General features: G+C 44.4%; 1 protein-coding gene across 3 annotated transcripts in view; it reads left to right on the top strand.

Moving 5' to 3' along the window:
- The first annotated feature begins 4,534 nt into the window (after positions 1-4,534).
- KLHL13 (kelch like family member 13) overlaps positions 4,535-13,773 on the top strand; it is a 203,215-nt gene continuing 193,976 nt past the window's right edge. For all 3 annotated transcript variants that reach the window (XM_055393967.2, XM_055393965.2, XM_055393962.2), the window contains exon 1: positions 4,535-4,811. The gene's annotated coding sequence lies outside the window, so the exon portion shown is untranslated. The remainder of the gene's footprint in view (positions 4,812-13,773) is intronic.

The raw sequence follows: 13,773 nt of genomic DNA, 5'->3' as shown, positions 1-13,773 counted from the left end.
CACTAGGCTACTTGTTTAGGTTATTTTGTGAGCCACAGGGGAATAGAAACCTTCTTCCTTATTCTGTTTATTTCACTCTTTGGAGTAAGTCCCGGGCTTAAGCAGGCCCCCTGTGGGCTCTCCTTAAATAATAGTTACATTCAATAATGGACCAGAGAGTGTTTTAAACAAACGCAAATTGAGCAGAGAGGCTGAAAAAGGTGTCCTGATACTTTTCAGTTTGTTCTCTAATCAGAGCTAATGCAGTCGAAACCCCTTAGTTTCACATCTATTAGGCACACAGCAAGCTGGCAGATGCTTCCTGAGGGACGAGACCTCAGCTGTGGCTGGGTGCTCTGTGGTGTGTGTGCGCGTGTGTATGTGCGTGTCCATATCTGCCTGCATGGTCTCTGTCTTGTCGAATTTCTATAAATATATAATTAAATTGATCTTGTCAAACCGCTAGGGGACCTGGTGGCAGAATTCTAAGATAACCTCCAAGATTCTTCCCCTCAGGTTCACACACCCTGTATATTCCCTTCCCCTTGAGTGTAGTTGAGATCTATGGATACGCTTGGTGACCACTCTGCTAACTGTTGCTGTTTAGTTGATCAGTTGTGTCCAACTCTTTGTGACCCCATGGATTGTACTCCGCCAGGCTCCTCTGTCCATGGGATTCTCCAGGCAAGAATACTGGACTGGGTTGCTATGCCCTTCTCCATGGGATCTTCCCAACCCAGGGATTGAACTCGTGTCTCCTGTGCCTCCTGCATTGGCAGGGCCACCAGGGAAGTCCCACTGTGATGATTAGGTTACTTTATATGAAAACAGTGAAGAGATTTTGAAGACGTAATTAACGTCCCTTCTGGAGGAGAGAGAAATTCTCCTGCTGAGCATGATGAAATGAACAGCCCTGTTGTAAGTGGACTATGGAGAGGGGCAGTCTCTAGAGCCTGGAGATGCCCAGGGTGTCAGCCCTACCACCCTGAGGAACTGAATCCAATCACCCGAATAAGCTGTAAAGAAGACTCTGAGCTCCACAGGTTAATGCAGCCTGGCTGACACCTTGATTTCAACTTTGTGAGACTGAGCATCACACCCAGCTCTGCTCTGCTTGGACTTCTGACCCCCAGAAACTGAGATAATACATGTGTGTAGTTTGAGACCAGTACCAGGTTTGTGGCAATTTGTTATGCAGCAATTAACAGTTAACTAATACAGAGGATATCCAGTTGCCATTTCAATTTTTTACTGTTATATTGGGCTTTTTTGTTACAGTAGACACAACAAAGTATCACAGACTGGATGACTTAAACAACAATAAGCAGAAATCTATTTTCTCACAGTTCTCATAGAGCCTGTGTCTGAGACTGAGGTGTCAAAAAGTTTGGTTTCCTCTGAGGCTTCTTTCCTTGCCTTGCAGATGGCTGCCTTCCCACTATGTCCTTACATGGTCAGTGTGTATGCCTGTGTGTGTCCTAATTTCCTCTCATAAGGACAACAGTCAAGAGTGACTAGGGCCCACCCTAAAGATCTCATCTTAATTTGATTACCTATTTAAATAGTTTATCTCCAAATAACATTACATTCTGAGATACTTAAGATTCAACATATGAATTTGGGGGCAGGGGTACAGTTCAGCCCATGTGAGTGCTCTGACTTTGCAACTCCAAGGACTATAGCCTGCCAGTCTCCTACTGTCCAGAGATTCTCCAGGTAAGAATACTGGAGAGGGTTGCCATGCCCTCCTCTAGGGGATCTTCCCAACCCAGGGATGGAACCCTCACCCCCTGCATTGCAGGCAGATTCTTTACCGCTGAGCCACAGGGGAAGCCCTCAGCACACAACAGCCATCACCATTTTCAGCATTCTTTTCACCATTATTATTTTGTTTTGACTTGTTTTCTTATTTCTTGAACCTCTGTTACATCTCCCCATTCTTCAGAGTTTGTCCTATTTCATTACAAGTGAAGTGAAGTGAAGTGAAGTCGCTCAGTCATGTCCGACTCTTTGCGACCCCATGGACTGTAGCCTACCAGGCTCCTCAGTCCACGGAATTTTCCAGGCAAGAGTATTTGGAGTGGGTTGCCATTTCCTTCTCCATTTCATTACAAACTCTTTGTCTAATTCTTGACATTTTTGGCTACAGGGTAACTTGTAACATCTTTCATAATTACATCCCTAGCTTCTAGTGGCCAATCATTTTATATATAATTTTTACAAGTTTACAAGGTACTTTCACATGACTTTTTTTTTTTTTTTTGAAGTCTGGAACAATGCTGTGAGGCAGATCAGTCCAATATCTTCATTCAGTTCAGTTCAGTTCAGTCGCTCAGTCGTGTCCGACTCTTTGCGACCCCATGAATCACAGCACGCCAGGCCTCCCTGTCCATCACCAACTCCCGGAGTTCACTCAAACTCATGTCCATCGAGTCGGTGATGCCATACTGGGCACCTACCGACCTGGGGAATTCCTCATTCAGTATCCTATCATTTTGCCGTTTGATACTGTTCATGGGGTTCTCAAGGCAAGTATACTGAAGTGGTTTGCCATTCCCTTCTCCAGTGGACCACATTCTGTCAGGCCTCTTAGCCCACTCTAAATTCAGGAAGACACACTCAAGAGAAATGGTGGTGTGAACGTAACATAGCTCATGTCTTCTGACTCCAAGTCAGGGTGCTCTGTCTGCTAGATTAACTATTCAAAGCATTCTAACCCAAACAGCAACTAATTCCTATCAGATAAGTCTATTTGTAATCTATCTTGTTCCTGTCTGATTGTTCAAATGCAGATTCTATAATGGCCCCCATCCTTGCTATGTATCTGGAGGGTTTTCTCATAGTGTGAATTGGGGAGGCTATGGCCACACGTGATTACCCTATGTTCCCATTATTTCTGTTAGAAAACGTATTGTAAAACTACCCCACTTAAACCTTTTTATGGCCGGAATGAAGCAGTATCTTGGATGTATTTCACTCAGTTGTATTTACTTTTGTTGTGTTTATTTTTAACTTAACGTGCCAGATTTTTCATACACACTGAAATCAACTGCTTTAAACACATCTCAGCAATGAGACTGTAAACTCTCATAACAGGTGCTTTCTACCTAGGCATTTTGTGTGTAACATAGGTATACGGTGATAATTATTAAATAAGCATGGTGGAGAAGCCAATGAATGCATGCACGTCTGTTAACAAAGATGCATTGTGTTGAATCCACTGACAGGCAGGTAAAAGATAATATAAATTCCACGTGCATTTGGAGTTCTCTCTTTCTTTTTACCAGTTTGGTAAAGTCTAACAATGTGGTGATAGCTTTAGTTCTTGCCAGTTTTTGAGTAAGTGATTATTTCAAAGTTACTTAAAACGCACTACTAGAATTTCAGTGGAGGGAATTTGAAATACCAAGTCAGCAATGTTGAGCTCTCAGACACCTGACGAGTTTACAAGAGAAATATTAGAAAACATAAAGAACTACCGTCCCACACCCACCCCATCACTTTCCTTAAAAAACAAACTCAGTGAACTGGTTGCTAACAGCACGGCTCCCATTTTCTGAGGAGGAGTCTGGAATTATAAGAAGAAATGGCAAAGGAAGAAGTGTAAGAAGGTGGCCCCAGGCTATAACCGTCAAGAAGGCAAAGAATGAATTGGAGACCTGCAAGGGGGTAAAACAGGCTTGACTGGGGTTGTTGTTGGGGGCTTGGCTGGCAGAACTGGGGGGAGAGAGTCAAGACTGTGACTCAGAATAGCAGCTCCACCAGTTTGGAAAGAGCATGGCACAGCGGTTAAGAACTTGGGCGCTGGAATCACGCTGCTTGGGATCCTGGGCCCTGTTCTGCCCCTTACCAATTATGTAACCTTGGGCGAGTAATAATTTGACTTTGACACCTCAGTCTTGGCAGCTGTGAAATGGAGACGACACTACCTGTGGACCTCGTGGAGTAGCTGTAAGAGTTCAGTGCGTTCAGCATTCAGCGCTGGGTGCTGAGCAGACGCTGGGTAAAGTGTCGCACTGGTTCTTCTTTCTTAATCGCCTGTACCTCCCGCAGGGGGAAAAGCTGAAGCGCATCTGAACAGTGATGAACAGTAGTTGTGGCGTCCCGGGTCAGGCTTCCTTTGAGGTGCGCGCCCCACGGAGGTGAAGCGGCTTGAGGGGCCACCTCGCGCCCGGGCCCTCCTCGAGGGGCCGCGCCGGGAGCGGGCAGGAGGCTCGCAGCGGGGCGCTCCTCCTGGTGGGCGCGCCGTGTCCCCGGATATTTGAGTTTCCCGCTCTTCTGTCTTGGGCACCGGGGGCCGTGTGTGCTCTAAGCCGACTGTCACTGCGCGGCCAGCCCGCCTGCCGCCCCTCCCCGCCACGCAGCGGGCGGCCGCGGAGCTGCGCTCGGACCCTGCACCGGGTCCTGGCCCGCTCCCCCGCCTCCCGCGCAGGCGCCGCCGGGGCCGCCCCCGCCGCCATGTTGCCCCCGCCCGCGCGCTCCCTCCCCTCCCCTGCTCGCCGGGCTCCCGCCCCCTCCCCCCTGTCCCCCCCCCCGCAGTGAGGTCAGGCGAGGCCCCGCCGCTGCGGCCGCAGCCGCACCGCTCCTGTTCGGCGGAAGCCTGGGACGGGGCGCTTCAAATCGGCGGAGCGGCGGTCGGGGGAGCGTCCGTGCTCTCCGCCTGCGGGAGAGCCAGGCGAAGTGACCCGGGCGAGCGCGGGGGTGCGGAGGGCTGGCGACCGCCGCCTCGCCGCGGGACGGAGCCCGGCTGCGCCGCGCGCGACTCGCCCTTCGGGCCTCGGAGCGCAGCGGCGGGCGGACGGGCGGCGGGACGCCGGGACGCGGCCATCGAGGTGAGGCGGGGCCCGGGAGGCCGGCGGCGCGCGGCCAGGAGCTGCGACCTGCAGGCGGACGGGGCACCTCCGCTCCTCGCGCGCCCTCCCTCCGTCCCCGCAACCCGTTTTCTCTCGTCTGCGGGTGTGCGCCCTCCTGCCCGCACCTCTCATCTCTCCCTCCCTGGCGCTGGCTCCGCCCGCCGCCTGGGTTCTTGGAGGACCACTGTGCCTAGTTTTCCTTTCCTTCTTTGTCAGCCCTCTAAGATCTCCTCCTCCGGGGCTGCCGCTGCCCTTGACGCTCTGGGGTCTCTCTGCCCGCCTCGGGCCCCGGTGTCCCTTGCCTTCTCACAGTTTCTGCTTTGTGTCTCCTAATCCATCCCTCCTTCCGAATCTTCTAACTTGGGAGGCTTCGCTGCTGGCTCCCGAGTTAGGAGCACCCTCCCCTCTTCCCCGAAGCTTTTAACTCTGCTTTGAGTGTCTTCATCTCTAAAAAGTCACGGCTGCTTTGGATTAATCACAGTTCACTAATGATTTTCTTGGAAGCGTCCAGTCTACTGTACGGTATACTGAGAGTGATGGGAACGAGCCTTTAGTAAACATCAGTTAAGAACGTGCAAGTTTGTTTTTTCCTAGTGTTCAGTAACTTAGTCCAAGAACCACAGGCTCTGAGAATGGGTGTATGTATGTTTGTATTTAAACCTAGCACATGGTCCTCCGTCTGATTCTTCCCACGCTGCCAAGCAGGCCGTAGAGAGAGGCAGTGGGAGGGACCTTGATGCTTGGCTCTATTTCTCCTGCAAACTGGAGTGTTCAGCGTTTCAGTGTCGTCAGAGGACTAGTAATTTGGGATAAAGTCACTCAAGTTAGCCTAAGCTGGTTACCAAACCCACTGAATTGGAACTGATAGACTCTGGGGTTTAAAACTGACTCTGTTGGGAGGGTCCATGCTTTTTTTTTTTTTCTTTAAGAATCCACAATTTCTTACTGCAGATCACATATTTGTATGTACCCTCAAGAAGCTGAATTTAAAAACCATGTCAAAGGGACGACTTTTCTGTTTGCTGAAGTCAGTTTCACACAGCACCAGCCTACTGCCTTCTCTCTGTGCTCCCATACTGAGGTTCGTTTACTCACTTCCATGCTCTAATTAGCTCGTGAAGAAAATTGAATGAAGAAGCTGGACGTGGAGGCAGATACAGTGAACTAGCACAGGCCGACCTTGGCAGCTGTGTTCCTGGAAATGGGCTATATCCAGTGTTGAAGTTTGAAAACTGAGAAAAATGAAATAATCCATTAAGTAGTTATAGTTATGACATCATTTTACATTTAAAAATATTAGCTTCCTTGTCTGCATGTTTTTTCTTATTAATCTCCTTACATTTAACAGTGATTACTTGGTGTGTGACCAGGTGTTGTCATTGACACAGTGTGCACTAATTGGCAATCATCTCAGAAGAAACCAAGTTGTGAATGAAGATGACAGCTAAATTTCACTGTCCTGGGAGCATTTTTTTTGGCCATGAGACAATGCATGTTGTTTCTGCTGCAACATCAAATGATGTATTTTTAAAATGGATGAATAAGAGCCTCAAATTCCCAATGCTTTTAATCATTTTTATAAGCACCTTTTAAGAAAGGGAGGTGTGACAGTATCGAGTTTATGGTGATGCTCTGAGGAAAGTGGTTTTCACAAGAATATTAAAGAATATATTAAAGTTAATATAAATGTTAACTGATCATCAGTTTAGCTACATGGCTTTCAGTTGATCTGTAATTTCCCTCATTCATTTGGTAAATTTCTGACTTCTCTTTAGTTCTTTTGAAAAATGGGTATACTTGGGAAAGGGGATTTATACCAATAGGCCTACCCTTCTAAATCTGATTTTCTTGGCAACCCTTTCTGGAAAGATATACAAACTTGCTAACTGTTTCAAAGAAAAGAGTTTATGTTACTATGTCATTTTTTTTCCTTTTGTAATTATTACTAAGTCTAAGCTAAGATTGCCCTAATATGAACTATTTATGTTTGCCAGAAAAAAATAAAGGTGGCTATGAGTTTGTCTTAGGCATTTTGCTCTGAATCTTTAGACTCTTACTCAAAATGTGTTTGATAATCCACCTGGTACATCCAATATCAAACTGGATATTTCCTATGTTAGTAAACATAATTGAACATAATTGCACTTTGCTGCTGAATTCTCTTTTTCGTTTCTTTACATTTTAAATTACTTTTCTTCATGTAATTTGACTTAACATTAGTGAAATGAGACTAACCAATTTTTTTAATTGTTTGATTTTATTGATGTTTAATCAACTGCTACAATCTCCTTGAAGTATTTTCTCTTAAATCCACTGGTTGAAACTGGTATATTTTTCTTGCCATAAACTAGCACAACAACTTGTCATGTATCCTCAGATCTCAGAAAAAAATTGTAGAAAGAATTTTGAAAAATGAACAACTCTAGAGAAAACATCTCAAAATTAGATGAAAAGGTTTTCTCAAGTTCCGTTCCGTCGCTCAGTCGTGTCCGACTCTATGCAACCCTGTGGACCGTGGCCTACCAGGCTTCTCCGTCCATGGGATTCTCCAGGCAAGAATACTGGAGTGGGTTACTATTTCCTTCTCCAGGGGATCTTCCCGACCCAGGGATCGAACCCGGGTCTCCCGCATTGGAGGCAAACGCTTTAACCTCTGAGCCACCAGGGAAGCCACTGACAGTCATAGCAGTCAGCTTTTAAATATATTCTTCATGCAGAGCCGAAAAATAAATAAATATATTCTTCATTCATTTAATAATTTATTTTACAAAATCTGTTGGGCACCTTCTATTTGCCAGACCCTGTGCTAGCCACAATGGTAAATTATAAGAGGTGTAATCCTTGATCTTCTGGAGTCTCACAGAGGCTATATTCCACCAGAGAATATGGATAGTAGGTAAGGAAACAAATGAAGAAGATCCTTATAGATGGTAGTGAGAACAATGGCGGAAATACTATGAGATGGAGAACAGGGCCTTTTTAGCAAGGGTTGTTTGGGAAGGCCTCTCAGCAAAGGTGACCTTTGAACAGAGATGTTAAAGAAGAGAGATCGCTCTAACCTTGTCAGCTTACCTCATCAAGAGCTGAGAGAAGAGTAAGAGCCAAGACCTTGAGGCAGAAAAACAAACTTGAGATATTTGAAGAAGAGAAAACAAGCCAGGATGGATGGAACCTAGGGAGCTTTTAAAGGAGTTAGGGAGCCTGGAAGGCGTCCGTAATGGGAAATGCAGGGCCTACAGAGTCTGAGAAATAATTTGATTCTCAAAAATAGTGGGAAACCATTGGAGAGTCTTTGTTACCTACTTTTCTGTGGAAGGTCAATGACTGAAAAAAAATTAGTAGATGTAAATAAAATTTGTTTTGCAGAGGGTAAATAGAATATCTAGTTACTCAATTGTTTAAGAGAATGACAATCTTTGATATGTATAAAATATGTAATTGACTTCTTTCAATCTGCTTAGATAAGGGAGTAAGGGAATGGGAACTCCAAAGTGAGTAAGTTACGAAGCAGTTGAGTTTGCACTGTCACGTTGTCCACCAGAGCCCTGAGGTAAGTTGTCACCAGCCTCATTAAAGATCAGATCATCATTCAACTTAAGAATTTGTTTGGGACTTCCCTGATGATTCAGTGGCTAAGACCCTGTGCTCGCGGTGCTGGAGGCCTGGGTTTGATCTCTGGTTAGGGAACTAAACCCCATATGCTGCAACTCAGACCCAGCGTGTGTATCTGTGTGTGTGTGTGTGTGTACGCGTGTGCTTCCACGCGCGCACCCACACTTAGTCATGTCCTACTCTTTGTGACCCCGTGGACTGTAGCCTGCCAGGCTCCTCTGTCCATAGAATTTTCTGGGCAAGGATACTGGAGTGGGTTGCCATTTCCTACTGCAAGGGATCTTCCCAACCCAGGAATTGAACCCTTGCATCTCCTACATTGGCAGGCGGATTCTTCACCACTGTGCCACCTGGGACACAGCCAAATAAAGAAATATAATTAAAAAAGGATTGTAGAAATTTTTTTCTCATGGAAATATACTTTAGAAGGTTGGAAAGTTTATTTGCATGTGAAGAAATAACTTAGGTTTTAGAAATGGCCTTTGGGATTTTAAGAGGAGCTTGCCACTTCTCTTTAGCTGTTGCCTTCTCTAATGTTTTCAAATTGCCATACCTTTATTCTTTGAGAGATTAGAGTTTTCTCTATTCCTTGAGGATTAAATGAATTTACAATTGGCATTTATTTTGTTGCCCTGAGCTCCTGCTTGAAAGCAATCCAGCTTGGAGGTCTAATTGGCCCCAAATAAGAATGCAGATAATCCTTGACATTCCATAGGGATAAATCTGAATATTGTGAAGCAGAAACCTGCCAAATAACCTTCAGTGACTCCGACAGGGTCAAATTCCAACTCCTCAACTTAACTCTCAAGGATTCGCCGTGATAGGACATAGGCCTGCTATCTCAATTGTCCTTCTTATTCTCTTAACAAGAAATCCTCTGTTGGTTTAAATGGATTTTACCTAGTTTGGAACTTTTGTGCTTAGCATTATTCCTGGCATGGAGTAGGAGCACAGTAGCGGCCTTTTGAATGGATGCCATGTCATCATCCATTTCAAAAGTCCTCTCTTTTCCTTTCTGTCCTTGCAAATCCCAATGCTAGTCAAGGAACAGTTCAGATTTTATATCCTATTACCCCTGACCCCGACCTGCTCTCCTCCTCTGGATGGAACAGCAGTCCTACACACTTACCATCATCCGTATCATAATCATCTTTATTTGATGCCGGGCTGTTCCCCGCTGGGCTCTGGCTGCATGCGGGCAGCCTGCATGAACCTTGTCTGGTTCGTGTGCCGTCATCTCGAGCACCTGGCATGTGGTATAGCCGCTATAGATAGTTGCTGAATAAGGAATAAATGCTGCCTTGTGCCGTTTCTCCTATTGTTGTTTTGGATACTTTAATTGTTTATTACTTTTAACTTATTACATGTTTGTCTGGTGCCATCAAGCAGTTTCTGAGAGAGGCCATAGAGCATAGTTGTTAAGAGCACAATTGTGGAGCTTGGCTGTCTGGGTTCCAGTGCAGGCTAGGAGTCTTACTTGCTGGGGGATACTGTGTGAGTTAACCTCTCTATACCTAATAATTTTCATCTGTAAAATAGGAATAAGATAACTTCCTTCTTAGAGTACTTAGAAGGATTAAATGAGTTAGTTACATCTAAAATTTGTTGTTTGCAATTTTTAATTAAAAAGGTGTGATGAAAATTTAATTTGGTAAGTTAGGTGCGAAAACTCAGGTGGTGACGAAATTTGACTTAAACCGATGTGAGGGTATTTGATAGCTTTTTTTCTATTTAATGTTAACATTTATTTGGTTTTGTTGTAGCACTCATAATGTGTTTATGGGGCAGTGCCTCAGACCTTGCTGAGGTATTCCGTAATATATCATATATGCAGGTTGAAGTGAAGTGAAAGTGAAAGTCGCTCAGTCGTGTCTGACTCTCTGCAACCCCATGGACTATACAGTCCATGGAATTCTCCAGGCCAGAATACTGGAGTGGGTAGCCTTTTCCTTCTCCAGGGATATGCAGGTTACTGCCTACCTAAAAGTCTGGACATTTTTGAATTTGGAAACACATCTGGCACCAAGGTTTTCAGATAAGGGATTGTATACCTTACACAAAAGTGCTTAAATCAAGGCCTTGCATGAAGTAAGTCATTGCTGTTGGTTGGGATTAGGGAGGTAAATATGCTGTTTTATCCTTCCCAATACCTTTCTCACAATGGTTACCATGTAAATATATGCTGATTTATTCATGCAACAACTCTGGATAGAGGGCCAGCTGTATAAGCCTCATTTTATCATAGGAAAACAGATATGGCTGGGTCACATGATTGAAAGGAGCCAAGACCCCAGTCTTTCAATAGTCTTTCATCTAGTACCAGTAAAAGTATTATTTTGTTGTTATTCTTTTGTTATTTAAAAAAATGCATGCTTCTTTAGGGCGAGTCTTTTGAGGGGGGGTTAGTGGAGAGGATGCAGTTAAGAATCTAATAAGATTAGACACTTATTCTGTGCAGTTGTTAAACATTTCTTGAACTCTTCATGTATATAGAAATCTGTATTAAAAGCCAGAGAAAGATAAGAAACAAATGAGGCATGGTTCCTGGTCTTCAGTAGTTTCAGCATCATGCATGGTTACACAGGAACACAGGTGTCCATTACAATTCCTTATTTTCCTCTGTAAGTTGGAAATCATTAATATTTAAAATGTACAAAGGAAAACACAAGAGTCAGTGGAAAACTCGTTTTAGTATTCACTAAATGGAACTGGTTTTTAGTTGCCCTAACTACTCCCTACGCCCTACAGTATGATCTCTATATGACATCCTGGCAGCCTTTTCCTTCCACCTAAACTGAGCAAAATATGTTTTTTATTGCTCTCCTTTATCAATATTTGTAAATCATAATTGGTATATTTTCTTTTTCCTTTTTCTTTTGTGGATTTCAGAGTATAAAGTGTCTCAAAAGGTTTTTTCTGGGATGTTCTTAAAGTTGAAAACTAGTCCTCAAAGCCATTCTGCCTATTCATTCAGCAAATATCAATAATTATGAAGTAACTTATTACATCCCTGGCATTGCACTCGTTCACACACATAGAATCTCTGTCCAGTGCTCTTTCCGTCTGTCTGGAGCATACTGGGTATACTAGATGAGCAGAGTGATGACATGATCGTGTATAGTAGGAGCTACAAAATAAAGCAGCTTGTGTTTTCTTGGAGCATTTATTATACACAAAAATTTGGAAGAAATTCAAATACATTGTGCTTTAGAATGCAGTATTCATGATAAAAATTTGAGGTAAAACCCAATACTTCAGAGAAAGGCTGCCTGTAAGGGTAGCTGTGGTAACCCTGGGGTGACCCTTTGAAAAACACTGAGGCCACACTGTGCCCTTTGAGTCTGTTCTTTAGTCAAATACCCATACATTTTCATAGCCTTAAAATCCTGTAATAACCTCCAGAAAAGGTAATTGTTGTTTAGTTGATCAGTTGTGTCTGACTCTTTTGTGACCCCATGGATTGTAACCCACCAGGCTCCTCTGTCCATGGATTTCCCAGGCAAGAATATTAGATTAAGTTGCCATTGCCTTCTCCAGGGGATCTTCCCAAGCCAGGAATCAAACCCACATCTCCTGCATTGGCAGGTGGATTCTTTACCAATGAGCCACCAGGGTACATCAGAAAAGGCAATAAACATCCATTTCTCCCCCTCCCCACCCCCCTGTGTTGTATAATTTCTTTTGAGTTCAAGGAAACACTCTGGTGGTTTGAAAATGACCTAAATCTTAAAACGTGTCAAGTGCTAACTGAGGTCCTAATGTTGAGGGGTAGTAGCTATGATTGATAGTGAAGGGCCTGCCAAGGGACTACTGTCTTCAGAAGAAAGGTGTTAGAATTGATGGGGTCGAAGCTTTGACCCATTCTGTGCACACTTGCCTGTGTCACTGACGGAAGTTCAGTTTTGCTAACTTTAAAGCTGCTTTCAGTGCTTCCCTGGTGGTGCAGTGGATAAGAATCTGCCTGCTAATGCAGGAAACACGGGTTCAATCCCAGGTCTGGGAAGTTTCCACATGCCACAGAGCAATTAAGCACAACAACTGAGCCTGTGCTCTAGAACTTGCACTCTGCAGCTGCTGAACCCACATGCTGCAGGTACCCAGTGCAACTAATTTTTTTTTTAAAGCCGCCTTCGTTTGTAATGCATTCACTATACAAATGAGTTTGCCGGTTGCTGGCTACTGAAATATTTAATAGTAGAGGGAAATTATCACGGCTTATGTGCTTTTGAGGTTGATAAAAGGTTTCTGGAGTTTGAGGTGGTTTTGAAAAGGGGCAGGCAGTGCATCAGAGGTGTGCCTCTTACAAAGCAGTGATTTGCTTTCCTCCAGATGAGGAAGATGGAGAGACAAGCAAGTGAAGAAAGGGGGTGAACGTGAATGGAGTGAGTCTAAGAGTAATGTCTTTCAGCTCGTTTTTATTATTGCTGTCCCACCCTTCTTAGTGCTATCGCATGACAGTTCCTGTGGCCTGAACTTGTTGTAATGTGTTACTGCTGGAAGATCATAAGGACCTAGGTATAGAGGTGTGGTTAAGGAATGGTCTTTATATTCTCTGCATGACATGCATTTATAGTCTTTTCAGGAGAAGAGGGTAAGAGAGTTGTAGTGTTTTGTTTCGTAGTCTCACTTATTTCTAAAGAATGCTTCATTTCAACCAAGTTTTCTGTTCCGCTCTTGTCTGTCTCTCAGTGGGAAGGCTGTAGAATTCAGTGGTTAAGAGCTTTGGTCTGGGAATCTCAGGCTGGGATTCAAATCCCACCTCTGCCTTTTGTTGACAGTGTAATCTGGGGCAGCTCCCTTTACCTCTGTGAGCCTTGTTTGCCTCCTCTGTAAGCAACTTCATCTGTTGGTTGTAAGGATTAAATGAAAGAATGCATATCAAGTGCTGAGCCCAGTTCAAGTCACATAGTAGATATAGTTATGGTTGTCTCTTTTAGTAGCTTGATGGCCTAACTGGTTAAAACTCTTGGAGCTTTGCCATTTCTATGTGAACCAGAAATATGAGGGAAAAGTTGCATGTTTCCTTGATATTGCCTTCATCCCAGCGAGAATGCTATTTTCTGAACATGATGCTTTTGAACTGTGGTGCTGGAGAAGACTCTTGAGAGTCCCTTGGACAGCAAGGAGATCCAGCTGGTCCATCCTAAAGGAAATCAGTCCTGAATATTCATTGGAAGGACTGATGCTGAAGCTCCAATACTTTGGCCACCTGATGCGAAGAACTGACTCTTTGGAAAAGACCCTGATGCTGGGAAAGATTGAAGGCAGGAGGAGAAGGGGACGACAGAGGATGAGATGGTTGGATGGCTCACCGACTCAATGGACATAA

This window comes from Moschus berezovskii, chromosome X (assembly GCF_049115385.1).
Source record: "Moschus berezovskii isolate FMDL1 chromosome X, NW_MosBer_1.0, whole genome shotgun sequence".
NCBI classification, from domain to species: Eukaryota; Metazoa; Chordata; class Mammalia; order Artiodactyla; family Moschidae; genus Moschus; species Moschus berezovskii.
The sequence above is the reverse complement of the archived record's forward strand: the minus strand, read 5'-3'. Positions and strand labels throughout refer to the sequence as shown.